The 13,033-nt window shown below is 38.8% G+C and overlaps 1 long non-coding RNA gene across 1 annotated transcript in view; it reads right to left on the reverse strand.

Moving 5' to 3' along the window:
• Nucleotides 1–13,033, reverse strand: part of LOC134796819 (uncharacterized) — a 250,822-nt gene that overhangs the window by 20,406 nt on the left and 217,383 nt on the right. The gene's annotated exons all lie outside the window — the stretch shown is intronic.

Here is a 13,033-nt window from a genome sequence, read left to right on the forward strand (position 1 = left end):
GCCGACTCTTCTACTACAACTCTTTTCTTTCCAAAGCAGAAAAATATGTAACCTGATTCTTATATACAATAAAAACATTGAACATTGAACATTGAACATAAAGCATGCTAATAATTATAACAAAACATATGATCTACTTGTGTCTAGTCTAGTCTAACTTAAATTTATGACATTATTTTTTTAAATCTTTACTTGGATATGCAGCGTGGATCGGATCGAAATAAAACGTCAATGTCAAAAGTCCAATTCCAATCGCATAGCCAGTGGCGAGAAACTCTCTTACTACGAACAAACGTATAGCAAAGATATTTGTCATAATTAGTTCAGCGGCGTGGCATTGGCGGCAGCACTGTTGAAATGCCAACTTGACATTATGCGTATACGAGCGGCAACCATTTTGAAATACAAAATTGTGTGCAAATTTTGCAAAATAATAACAGTTTTCTAAAGTTGAGTTTGCTTCTCCTGAGTTTTGTGGTGATTTGAAACAGACACCCGTACTGTTGTAAAATAAGTAGTACAATGGCCGGCCAAAACCGATATTGTGAAATATGCGGTGTCTGAGAAATCACTCGAGGAGAATTCTTTGCCAGTTTTCTCAAGGATGAACAGCGGTAAGTCTACAAGTTCCGAAATACAACTACCAGGGAACAAATCAAATTATTTTATTAAACATTTTGATTTTAGCCGCGTAACAAGCTAAAGACCGACCGAGACGCCGGTTCGAATCCGGTCTCCGCCACTCCGTAATAGGAGGAACAAGCACGTATTGCTCGCCCTAAATGTTATTTAGTTATTTATTTATTTAATAAAATACAGAGGTATTTTTAAAAATAGTCATAGCCCAGCAAAACTCAACAATGAGTTTGACTGTGGCGTCATCAGTCTCTAGTTATCAAAGTTGTTGGTCAAATACTTCCCAGGCATTCAAAGATGACGTCTATTTCAATTTATAAATTCCTAAAAATGTTATTTGCTACTTATGCGGTGTATTATTTGAATTTGCTATGTTTGCTACCTGTAAGTCTCTTCTAATAGTTAGGGCACAGGGTACTTATTAGACCGACACAACCCACGTTGTTTATCATCATCGAATCTCTATAATCTCCATTTCTTTTTCAAATATGACCTTTTATTACTATAAAAGCTTACGTGTTATTCAATTTCATATTTTAGTTATCTGAAAGTAGTCCTGCATGAACCCAAATGTCGCAATCACTTTAAAGCACATACTTACTACTACTATCTTCCTCTTATGTTTGCAATACTTATTGATTTAATTTGCATCATTTGTGTCCCTCAATATTATGTTTACAGTACACAATGAAAAGGAAGCCAAAACCACTTTGCTTACAGGTGTATAACTTGGGTTAGACAAGCTAGACTGGAAAAGAAGATCTCGTTCATTTACCCATAGAAAAGTTGCAGGAGATTCGTCACGTTTGTGGCGATCATTTTGAACGGAGAGACTTTGGCAAGACAGGAAATAAGCTACATGTCGAGCCATGCTCAATTGCTCAGTGTAGAGTTTCGTAGTTACGATTCTGTCAAAATAAGCCAAACGGGGGATATTCGTAAGTATCATGTAGGTACATTATAAATTACAGGGAGTACCTATTTGCAGCGCTTTGTACGTCTTTTTACTAAGAAAAAGGAGATTTTTAGTAATAACTCAAAAACGACTGGACCGATCATGTTTGCTATAGTTTACATTGAAATTATTTATTAAGCTTTTGTTTCACGATTTTTGTCATACTTTTTGGACCCATGGTTCAAAAGTTAGAGGGGTGGGCACATATTTTTATTTCTTTTGGAGCGATTATTTCCGAAAAATTAACTATATCAAAAAAGGGTCTCCTTATTCGTTTTGAAAGACCTATCCAACGGTACCCCACGCTATTGGAACAAAAAAAAATTTTATAGTTTTTATTTTATCGCTGCCGCAATGCATGATATATGTACCCATGCCAAATTGCAGCTTTCTAACACTAACGATCTCGGAGCAAAGCCTCGGACAGACAGACATGGCGAAACTATAAGGGTTTCTAGGTGACAACAAAACCCTAAAAAGAGCCTATTCAAAGTTAAAAATCTTTCCGCACCTCCACTGTCGGAATACCAATTATTATGAGAATTTCCTCAACATGCTGCAAGTAGACAAGGTAACTTTCTATTAGCCATAATTAGTAATTAGCCTTAGTTGTAGCCCACTAAGGGCCACTTGCACCATTCACTAACCCGGGGTTAACTGATTCAACCTAGAGTAGCCATGGTTACCAGTACAATTGACACTAGGTTAATGGTTTAACCGGTTAACCCCGGGTTAGTGGTATGGTGCAAGTGGCACTAAGTGATTAGGTAAATAATGAAATGAAATGAAATGAAATTGTTTTATTCCAGAAAACTTCCATAGAATTACAATAAAATTAAATTAAAATTAAACTATAAACATATTATCGTAGGTAAGTTTAAAACAGTCCAGCACAGCAACAGATACATTTTAAATTATAAAGATGAAGTTATCCCTTCATCCAGCTAACCCCAAACAAACTTTGAACCATAGACCTAATATTATAATTAAAAAAAAACCGGCCAAGTGCAAGTCGGACTCGCGCACGTAGGGTTCCGTGCCCATATGCAAAAAACGGCAAAAAAAATCACGTTTGTTATATCGGAGCCCCACTAAATATTTATTTTATTTTGTTTTTAGTATTCCTTGTTATATATAGCGGCAACAGAAATATATCATCTTTGAAAATTTCAACTGTATATAGCTAGCTATCACGGTTCATGAGTTACAGCCTGGTGATAGACTGACAGACAGACGGACGGACAGCGGAGTCTTAGTAATATTAGGGTCCCGCTTTTACCCTTTGGGTACGGAACCCTAAAACATGTATAAACGGCATACACTACCTACCTTCTAAGGAGGAGGAATTTTACTGAGTTCCTAATATAGGTCCTGTAAACAATTTGTCATATAATTGGGTGTTTGTGAGGTTGGATCATAATGACATCTAACTAATGTCATTCAAATATCGTACTTTTCCGTACATGTATTGGTGCGGGCAAGACGCACGATGACTAAATTTAACAATGAATGCATAATGATGATTAAAATAAATTATTATTCTGGTTTCAGTGTATGTTCGAATTGGCCTGTTTTTGTGCACATCACGGTTATTCCAGTCCAGAGTAGGTACTTACAGCTATTTCATTATTTTTGATTACTTATTAGTATTACCTACCTTTTTTTTTATGGAAACAATGTCCATCTAACAAGAAACTTCAATCAATAGGTACTAAGTATGCTATGCTATGAGAGATTGAATTGAAGGTACTTATTTCAATTTCAACAACAGTATTCTTATGACATTATTCATAAACGCTTTTAAGCCCTTGATAATCGATTATCTTTATCCGTCATTTTGTCATTTGTGTTTGTTAGAAAGGGACAAATTTAACTAAGGTAGATGCTAAGTTTTATGAATAAGTGGTTTAATATATAAGTCAGTACGTCTTTCCCATAAGGGCACACGGGGCTCGTGCCCAGGGCCCCCATCCTCAGGGGGCCCCGAAAGACAGACAGTAACAGTAGGTATATTTGATTACCCATAAAAAATAGATCATCTAAAAATATTAACATAATTTTTCACCAGAATTTTAAATTTCAGCTGCAAACCAGATCCATGCATCTTTACATGCCAGACCATCGACATCGAACAGTGAAGGTAAATGGTAATTATTCTAGCGGCTCGATTCGGAAAATGAATTAGATTTCTACTAGACTTCAACAAGTTACGATACGGTTAATTTAAAGATATTTGTAAGATAGATATGTCAAATTTGACGTTTCCGCGATTCTGGAGGTCCTCTTGAACGATATCGACAAGTTATGAATTAGATATCCAAGTCACATCTAGTCGATATCTAATGTAGATCTAGTTGATCTCTAAATCGTCTCAAGATCTTGTGATTATCTCGAAATCCGAATAGGCCTGTAGTTATCTTTAAAAGTATTTTCACACAGACTTCAGAGGGCCTACCGCGAACCACGTTCGACGTGTTGCTTCTCTGTCGCACTTGTAAATTCGTACGTATGTGCGACAGAGAAGTAACACGGCGAACGTGTTTCGCGATAGGCCCTCAGTTTACCCACGTTTCTCTTCGAATTGGTTAGTCCGAATTGTGATCGTTTTCAGGGTTCCGTCCGTAGCCAAAATGGCAAAAATGAAACCGTTATAGTTTCGTCATGTCCGTCGGTCAGTCCGCCCGTCCGTCCGTCCGTAGATCACAGCCATTTTACTCAAGAACTATAAGATATAAGGATATTAAAATAAACATAGGCTTTTCTATATAAGTTATATAGGAGGCAAACGAGGACACGAATCACCTTATGGTAAATAAGCGATTACCGTCGCACATGGAAAGTCCATGAAGATCTTTTTTTTTCTAGATAAATTGCCGCTCCCAACCGCGTTATTGCGGTGCACGGCGTATGGAGTTACCTAATAGTACTTAATCTAAAAATGTTAACTTAAGGCAGAAGTACTAGTGCTCGACGCTGCACTAGTATTCGACATGGGCAGTTTATGCCAAAGTGACAAAGATTAAATTTGAATACAGAAAAATCTTCGCCGTTCAAATTTAACCTATATTATTTTGACATAAAGTGCCCATGTCGAATACTAGTGCAGCGTCAAGCACTAGTACTTCTACCTTATTTCTTTTAACATAATTTAAATTTCAGCTGCAAACCAGATTCAGATCAGATCTACACATGCCAGAGTACCTCTGTCAACATCAAACAGTGAAAATGGTAATTATGCTAGGTAGTTTTGCTTTTAGGTAATAGTATTTTAGTTTTCACACAGATCTCAAGTAGTTTATCCACGTTCCTCTTCGAAACCGATAGTCCGATTTGTGAACGTTTTTAGGGTTCCGTAGCCAAAATAGCAAAAAAAAAGAAACACTTATACAGTAATTTTACTCCAAAACTATAAGATTGTGTTTTTTATATGTACCTACTTATATGATATAGGAGGCAAACGAGCACACGAATCACCTGATGATAAGATTACCGTCGCCCATGGATACCCGCAACATTACAGTCGCAACACCGTAGGGGTTGTAATCTCGATGCTGGCCTCTTTTCTTGAAGGTTTGAAGGTCGAAACGGTCCGGAAATACCGCACGCGGCAGTTCATTCGACAGTTTGTCTGTGCGAGGTAGGAAGTTTCTGGAGAAACTCATACTTGAGGACTGCCAGCCGTCCATTAATGGACGTTAATTAAGTGGTGTTGATGTACTTTACGCTTCGGTACGTAGTTTAAAATACACTCCATGGGTAGGTAAATAAATAAATAATAAATATTAGGGGACATCTTACACCAGATCAACCTAGCCCAAAACTAAGCAAAGCTTGTACAGTCAACGGTAAAAATATGGGTTTACAAATCATCTCAAAAATATGTCCCATAACTCTTATGTCAGTGAATTAAGAACTATGGGACATATTTTTGAGTAAGTTGTCTACACCCATATTTTTACCGTTGACTGTACTATGGGTACTAGGCGACGATATACATTACATACTTATACAGATAAATACATACTTATATACATAGAAAACACTCATGACTCAGGAACAAATATTTGTGTTCATCATACAATGCCCTTACCGGGATCCGATCGGTTTCACAGGCAGGGTCACACTACTTACTAGGCCAGACCGGTCGTCGTCGTATGAAACTAACATTGTTTTTTTCTTGAGAAATATCAACATAAGCACATCATTCGATAGGTCTTCAAAATTACTATTAAGCAAGTTAAGGTTTTAAGCCACATTTTTGTTAAGCTCGAGTACCTACTGATGATGGGATCCATGAGGAATCGAGGGTACTCATCAAATCTTTAATTAAAGGCATACATATAGTGATTTTTGTGTTTTTATCAACAAATCAAGCATTTACATTGAAAAAAGTGACAATTGATGAAGTAGAACTGCTGATGATGGTCAAGAACGGAACTCTTCAACGACGCATAGCTCACGTTTTTAATCCACATTTATGTCAAGCTCGAGTTCTGAACATGGGATCCATGAGGAATCGAGAGAACTCCTCAAATTTTAAAGGCATACGTACAGAGATTTATGTATTTTAATCAGAAAATCAAGCATTTACATTAAAAACTGTCACATTTGATGAAGTGGAACTGCTGATGATTATCAGAACAGAACTCTTCAACGACGCATAGTACACATTTGGCGATTTCGATTTTGTGGGTTAGGTTAGGTAGGATAAAACTGTGACCCTTAGAGAAACGAAATCATCATTATATCATCATCATCATCTTCCTCGCGTTGTCCCGGAATTTTGCGACGGCTCATGGGAGCCTGGGGTCCGCTTGGCAACTAATCCCAAGAATTGGCGTAGGCACTAGTTTTTACGAAAGCGACTGCCATTTGATCTTCCAACTCAGAGGGTAAACGAGGCCTTATTGGGATTAGTTCGGATTCCTCACGATTTTTTCCTTCACCTAAAAGCGACTGGTCAATATCAAATGATATTTCGTACACAAGTTCCGAAAAACTCATTGGTAGGTACGAGCCGAGTTTGAACCCGCGAACCTCCGGATTGCAAGTCGCACGCTCTTACCGCTAGGCGACTAGCGCTTCTTAGAGAAACGAAATGCTACTATAAAAGTGGGTAAGGTTAATATTAGGTTAGGTAAGAACTGCGACCCTTACAGAAACGAAATGCTACTAGAAAAAGGTGACGAAGTGGATTACTATATATGGTGATCAGTTAAATGCCAGCCAATAATTTACATATATGGCATTTCAGACTGTTTTGAGAAGTCGGTTTTTTTCTATTAAATATTATTTTTGGCATAGGTACATTTATCTCAACTTAGTAGGTTATTCAGTGGAAGTTTTATCAAAACCGGTTTATCCATAACGTTCTATGTACGTGTACGTATTAGTATGATAATCTCGCTTATTGATAGGTACGAACTACGAGTGTGGTATCATTGGGAATTAAGAAACGGGGCAAAAAATCTTAAAGTTCATACCCCATGCAAGTTTCATCGAAACCGGTTAAATGTGTGCGTCCGCTTAAGGATTTATACGGAGATGGTCTTCGCATGCTCTTTAATAGTTTACTTGAGGATTCTTTACCTACTAGGTATTCGGTAGTATGCGAGATTTGCTCTTACGCGGACGCCGATATGCATGTCTTCAAGCAGGTCATTAGTATCAGCTATTATGTACTAGGTAAAACATAGATCGGTATAAAACAGATAAGAAGTTCAAAGTAAGGTATTTAAACGGTCTAAGTCTTACCTGCTTGGTTAACAGCTAACTACGACCGACAAATAAAAATAAGTGAAGGTACTAACTATTAATGTTTTATGTTGGTACCTATGTTTGTAATTTATTTTTAAAACTTATTTTAACGTGTGAAATGTTCCAGCACAAACTTCAGCTACCTACTGCATCTACGAGTACAGGCCTAGCTTGTCTGAAATCTGGAATAAGCATTCGACCGGAAAAAGGTAAGCGTAGAATTGAGAAAAAAAATGTTATTGGCTCAATTAATGCTATTGCCTATTGAGCATGCGACTTGTCCACCGAACAAGAAATGGTTATGGTTCAAAACCATACATTAGACCAGACAAGTAGAGTCCGTATAAGTGAAGCCTGCAGTGAAGTATGTAATTTAAGTACAAAGGTATTTAATTTATAGGACTTGACCGATTATAAGGTTATTTACTATAAGGGCCAGGTGTTCAAAATGATCTTAACGCGACTTGTATTGTTAAGAGAATAAGTGCGTATCAAGATGGTATCAAGGTAATTTTGAACACCTCGTCCGCTTAGCAACATCTGCTGCTGACGTGGGAGTATCAAAAAAACTCTACCTATGTTGACGAGCTCTTATTTATCACTAACTTACATTCCATGCTTGATATACGTTCACAACAGCACGGGCATGGTATGATACTGCATGGATGGGTAGAGCATTTACGTATTTTTAGTCACTCGCGCGACGGGTTTCCGAAAGCTTCATCATCATCATATCCATCATATCAGCCGAAAGACGTCCACTGATGGCCAAAGAACTCCCTCAACGATCTCCACAGCGGCCGGTCACGCGCCGACCCCATACAACTCCATCTTGTAGAGGGCCTTCCCACGCTGCGTCTTCCGGTCCGTGGTTTCTAGAGCTTATAGGTCTCCATTTTTAAGTATTAGGTACGTAGGTACTAATACTACTAATAAAGAGGCGAGCAGCTAGTACCTCTATAATTATGCGGATTATTTGATTTCAGCGTCAATACCAGCGAAACGCCCCCGCTTTGCTGACAAACAACCTGGCGGGTCTAGGGATACTCTAGTTCTTGCTTCTGATAATCGAAAAACGCAGCGAGCAAATCAAAAGACTAGGTAAGTGAATATGGTATTGTTACTCGTATTAAAAAAATATGTTTATCTCTCAGCAGTTTGAAAATTAATTCCAAAGTTATTGGTTAATATTTACGCACAGCATATTATTATCTCATCTTCGTTTTAAAGGATATAGGTATACGGCGGAATAGTACCAAATAATACTTTTTAATCTCTGCCTGCATACATACCATTGCTTAAAACAAGCCTAATTTCATCCACTTGGTAAAATGTTCTCATACATGTTTTAATTTTTGCGCGGATGTACTTATGTTTGCATTGTACGAAAATGCATTTAAGAGACCAAAGATTTCTACGGAGTTACATTTAAATTAATTTTACTTGTTACAGATTACAATACAACGAAGAAAGAATTGCTGAAGAAGCTCATGAAAGTGAAATCAAGTTTACTTTATTAAGTGTCTGCCTAATAGGTAGCTTCGGACTTTAACCAAATAAATTGTTTTTTAAATCCATCTTTAAAACATGGTATCTAAGAGAATTTTAAATAGCGAGTTACTGTCATGGTAAATTATGTAAGTAGCTACAGTACTCTACATTTACTGCCATCTTTCGACAGAAGATTAAACCTGTTAGAACACCATTTGACTTTGATCATTATTCTTTCACTGATATCACAGAATAAGTAATAGTATTTGATATGTGTAAACTTGTTAAATATTAATATTAACACCATCTACTCGAGAGTAGGCCAAAGGTATGGTGCAATCTTTTCTAGCGATGGCGCCATAACCTTTGGCCTACAGTCGAGTAGATGGCGTTAATTTCAATATGTAACAAATTTACACATATCAGTGAAAGAATAAAAGGGCTCATTTAGTCAATGCGAGAACTCGCATGCGAGTTTCATTACATTGCGGTTTTCGATCGGTCGGTTGAATTGGACTTAACCAACAGTCCGCAATGTAGCTAAAATCGCATACGCTTCGCGCGCCGTCTTAATCAGCCTTATGGATCAAAGTCAAATGGCGTTCTAACAGTTTTAATTTTCTGTCGAAAGATATTGGCAGTAAATTTACAGTGGCTACATAATTTACTTTGACAATCCACCTCTATACACTCTATTTTCATTGATGGTATCAATGCACACTATATTATTTAGTACAGACTATGTAACTATGTTTGTACGGGTCAAATCTTGCAAGTTAAATTTGACCCACTTCCCGACTTCCAATGAAGCTGGAAATTTGTATACATAAGTAAGGCGAGACAGGAGGTGGCCATAGGAACTCTGTGATAAAACAACGAAACCTAATTGTGTTTGGGGTTTATAGAATTGTCTCGATGAGTATTAGTTGCCCGTGGAATAAAAGTACAGTCAGCGATAAAAGCTTGTACTAAATTTTTTTTTTTTTGCCATAAACTTATTATTTTGGTTAAAGTTAGATCTATGGGTTCGTTTTGGTAGGGTCTTAACTGAATGAGTTTTATTTTATGCGTATTAACTTGGAGATTGTGATTCTGTAGCCATTCTGCGTCAGGGGTTAATGAGGATCAGCTCATAGCGTAATAATTAACACACACACTATCACACACAGCCCACAGCTGATACGGCTTAAAGTTATAGCTAGGTATATATAATTTCGACTGTTGAGTTGAGTGTGTGACGGTAATTCAGTTAGTTCCTACTTCCTTTTTACAGTTATATTTGTGTTTACCTTATCCTATTTAAATATATTAATTCAAAGATTAGTTTTTGAAAAATCTTTAGAAAAACATGTTAGATTTTGTAACGAGTACAGTGTATCCGTTTGTAAATTCTACCAGAATATATTTTTCACCTCAGCAGCTCGAACAAGGGTACTTTGCTTCTTAAAAACAGTGAGCAAAATGCGATTTTGCTCACTGAGTCATTTTGTCTCACTCAGTGAGCAAAATCGCATTTTGCTCACTGAAGGTCTCACTCAGTGAGCAAAATGCGATTTTGCTCACTGAGTGAGACAAAATGACATTCAAGTGACCTTTATAGTCATTTCAACATGCGGGGTCTAATACAAGTTCGATATACTTGGGTTCTATTATCTCTGTCCCTCTAGGTATGTTCTCACTGCTTAGGGTGAAAAATTTTGTGTACTACACGAGATCAAAGTTATTTACATCTCGTGCGCTTTTGAATCCCTTACTACGCTCAAGATTCTAAATTAGATTCACTCGCTACGCTCGTGAATCTATTATAGAATCTTTCGCTTGCACGGGACTCAAAATAAGCACTCGAAGAAATATCAAACTTTGATCTCTTGTTGTACAAATAACTATTGTACAGTTCAGTGTTTAAAAACATAGGTACAGCATATTTGTACATTCAGTATTCAAATCGTGCATTAAGAACAAATATGTATATATATATACATATATATATACCATATATTCAGTCTGGCCATTAATTCAGCTATTCATAGTCTCACGTTCATACTGCATGTTTGGTACCTGGACGACGGCACCATCAGCGGAGACTCAAAAACGGTCCTGGCAGACTTATCCCTCCTCTTCAGTCGGTCCCTCAATACTGAGGATCGTGACATCGTATCCTTCTGTTGAAGACCAGGTTCCTCCATAGGGTTCTGTTCCCCGCCAAGCGCATGGCCTCGTGCAGTTTTAATAGCATAGGTGCCGTAATTTGAGCACACCAATCTAGTAGGAGGAGGGCCCTGAGGTGTCGTGCCTTCAACTTTTCCCGTTATTATTACTCTTTTACTATTAACTTAGACAAATGTGAATTGTACATTTCCGAAAACTTAGAACCCTCTTTAGCAGCCCAGGTACTTCAAAGTTTTTCGAGTTTAGCCCCAAACATTACAATCTTATCAAAGGATAATCTCCACCTTCTCGGCTCCCTCATTTTCGATGAAGCTATTCCGTCTGTTTTGGCCAAATCGATTTCTAAATTTTATGTTAATTCAGATCGTTTAGTCAAAATTTGTAGCCATTCGGCCTTATTTATTTTAAAATGTTGTTTGTTGGTTCCCAAATTTACGTACTTGCTCCATTGCTGCCCTATCTGGAAAGTCGCTAGTTTAGTCCAACCTATCGATAGTCTCCTTAAGTCACAACTGGAAACGATTTTGAATGTCCGTTTTAATGAACCGGCTTGGACCCAAGATTCTTTGCCCATTAGGTTTGGCGGTTTAGGAACACGCAAAATATCGAGTATTGCTCTGCCGGCATTCTTGTCCTCAATCCATAGCACGTCTGATCTCGCAGGTAAAATCCTTAAAATAACAAACTGCGAGATCGCGTGCTTGGATGAGGCCAAGAAAGCCTGGCTAGCTAAACTGCCAGATGTTCCACCTAGACCCGAGAGGCAAAGGGCCTGGGACAACTTAGCCCCCACTGCCGTTCTAAAATCCCCAATTGACACTTCGTCGGGAAGGGACCACGCAAGGCTCCTAGCTGTGTCCATTCCAGAGTCTGGACAATGACCCTTTCGATTTCCAACTTCTGAACTCTACGCTAAAGCTATGGCCTGACTGTTCGGCAGTTATTTTTGCACAGTATCGTTTTGCTTACACACAAATCGTCTACACTCATGACTTGTTACGTCTCGCTTCTCAAAAACCGAATCTTTAACCTGCCTGTTCCAAAAGTCTTCTCCGCCTGAGGACCACCTTAAGGCTTCAACCTACAGTGTCATGCTAAAGCATTGTTATCTCAAATCGAAGACAGATCAGTTATTGAGGCCAAAAAGCTTACCTACACTCTTCTTCAGTCACTTAACTACGTGGAAACCGCTAGAAGCTATACTAAGTAATATTTTATAATGTACGCAAATATTTAAGTGTAATTTTTAGTAATTTTGTAACTTGCATGCTATACCTATTAAGTAACTAAATCCAGATACTGTACAAATCTAAAGGCCCCTGTACACAATGGGCCAGCGCCGGCCAGTCCAAGGGACGCAGCCATGCGGTAGAATGAGATAGGCTACGATACAGAGGGGCTACCGCGAAAACCGTAATTCGCAAATTGCGGGGATTGTTCTCTTTTACTCCAATGAAGGTGTAATTAGAGTGACAGAGAAAAATGCCCGCAATTTGCGAACTTCGATTTTCGCGGTTATATGTAGCCCAGGTCTCACCTAGTGCGGGGGCCCCTGGTAAATATGTAAACCATAGTTTATTGGTAAATAAATTATTTTATTTTACTAATGTTATGGCTGCACGCCTATCCATCACCCAACAACGGCACTTTCATCGAGCCAAACACTCAGAATTGCTATCGGACTCCGGGTCGGGGCCGATGTATGCGTGGACCACAGCTGTGCCTCTAGTGGGGCCCCTGTTGGTCGCCTTGGCCACCACGGACTCGCCTGCTCCTCGGGCGCCGGCCGCCTATCCCGTCACGCCGCGCTCAACGACATCCTGAGGAAAGCGCTCGTCAGCGCCGACGTCCCTGCGGCTCTGGAGCCCCAGATCGCAAGGGATGACGGCAAACGCCCCGACGGGATGTCGTTGATCCCCTGGCGGATGGGCCGGGCGCTGGTGTAGGACGCCACCTGCGCAGATACGCTGGCGGTGTCCTACATTTTAGCCACCAGCAAACAGGCCGGGGCGGCGGCTGACGTCC

This window comes from Cydia splendana, chromosome 14 (genome assembly GCF_910591565.1).
Source record: "Cydia splendana chromosome 14, ilCydSple1.2, whole genome shotgun sequence".
NCBI classification, from domain to species: domain Eukaryota; kingdom Metazoa; phylum Arthropoda; class Insecta; order Lepidoptera; family Tortricidae; genus Cydia; species Cydia splendana.